Genomic DNA, 2,012 nt, shown 5'->3' with positions numbered 1-2,012 from the left:
GACTTCAACATCTGAAAGTCAGGGGGGTGGGGCATGATTCAGTCCATAGCATCAATGCCACATCCAGCAATATGGGGCTAAGTAGGCTTTTGTGCAGTAGCATTCCATAATCTTTTCTTTGACAAAAGTGGATACAGAATTCCAAATACTAAATTCTTTCAAATAATATAGACCATATTTCATTCATATTTTGGCAACTGCCTGAACATAGAAATGTAGATGATCGATAACGTATAGACAGAGCCCTTGTACAATGAGTTATTTAATTCCCACTTGGAAGTTTGTGGAGAGTGGTTAGACATGCAATCTAGGGATAGTTAGGGTTACAAATTAACCTTTTTTTTTCTACTCTAAGACCTCCTGCTCTTAAGCAAGTGTCAAAGGTTCAGTCTCTCTTGAGCTTCCTTCTCACCATGACCCAGTCTGAATGCTTTCAATACACCACATCAGATGTCTCAGATATGTCATCTGTCACAGGATGGCTGGGCAAGAGGGTGTGGATGAATCATTGTTGACCATCCCCACTATTAGAACATAACGCACATGCCTTATAGGCTGTGGGTTGATGATATGAAGAGTGAACTTTAAAGAAGGAAAGCAGCTTTGCCTTACCAAGTTATGTGATCATGGGCAAATCATTTATCCTCTTCAAGCTTCAGCTTCTTAATTTAAATATATAAGAGTTGGGGTAAATTCCTTCCAACTCTAATATTCTGGGACAATGGACATTTACAAAACCTATAAATCAAAGAAAAAAGGGAAGTACCACTAGTCAACAAGAGAATAGATTATAAGGTGCTCATTTTGGAAACAGAAGCAGATGGAGAGGACTCATCATCATGTCAGAAACAAGAGGGCCTTTTATGGTGGGCTCTTCTTTGGTTGCCTTCACTGAGGTTTCAGTAGGGGACGCTGGAGGCAACAGAGCTTTTTGTGCCTGCAAGGAGCAGCTGAATGTCTGAAAACTGCTAGAAGTCAAAATAAAAATTCTGGAACACCTAGAGACTTTTGAATATCATACATAAATTTATTTATTTATTTATAATAATTTTTTATTTTTCAATTACAGTTAGCATACAATATTATATTGGTTTCAGGTGTACAACATTTATATAACTTATGAGTTGATCACACTGGTAAATTTAGTCCCATCAGACACCATACATAGTTATTACAATATTGTTGACTATATTCCTTATGCTATACTTTACATCCCTATGACTATTTTGTAACAACCAACTTGTACTTCTTAATCCCTTCCCATTTTACACTCATTCTCCCAAAACCATTCCCATCTGGCAACCATTAAAATGTTCTCTATATCTGTTTTGTTTGTTTGTTCTGTTCTTCAGACTCTACATATAAATGAAATCATATGGCATTTGTTCTTTTTGGTTTTTTTTTACCAAAACATATTTTATTAAGACAGGCAATAATAATTTTTCTATACTTTTATGAGAATTGGTGAAGTCATATAAAATCCATTAAAATATTTGGAGGATCAGGTTTTTATAAAGATAATTTTACTAATGATTGATGCAGCATTTAAAAATGATAACCCAATAAACATTTAGAAAGATATGGAGAAGTGATTTTACTGACATTTAAGTTGCTAGCTAATAAATAATTAAAGCTGGCAATTATATATTTCCCTTTTTTTCAGTAATTAATTTTTTAATTGTGAAATAAACATATTTAAAAATTAGTTTCAGCTGTACAACACAGTGCAATAGTTATACTTTTTACCCCTCAAAGTGACAAAGCTCTGCCCCCAATCCACCACCCCACTCCCCCCATATCATACACATCTATTACAATTCCCTTGACTCCACTCCCACACTATACTCCATGTACCATAACTATATATATATATATATATATATATATATATAATTATAGTTGACACATACAATAGGTATTTGTCTTTCTTTGTCTGATTTACTCCACTCAGTACAATACTCTATAGGACCATCCATGTTGTTGCAGATGGGAAGATTTCCTTCTTTTTTATA

This window comes from Hipposideros armiger, unplaced genomic scaffold, assembly GCF_001890085.2.
Source record: "Hipposideros armiger isolate ML-2016 unplaced genomic scaffold, ASM189008v1 scaffold_541, whole genome shotgun sequence".
Classification (NCBI taxonomy): Eukaryota; Metazoa; Chordata; class Mammalia; order Chiroptera; family Hipposideridae; genus Hipposideros; species Hipposideros armiger.
Note: the sequence above shows the minus strand (reverse complement) of the source record.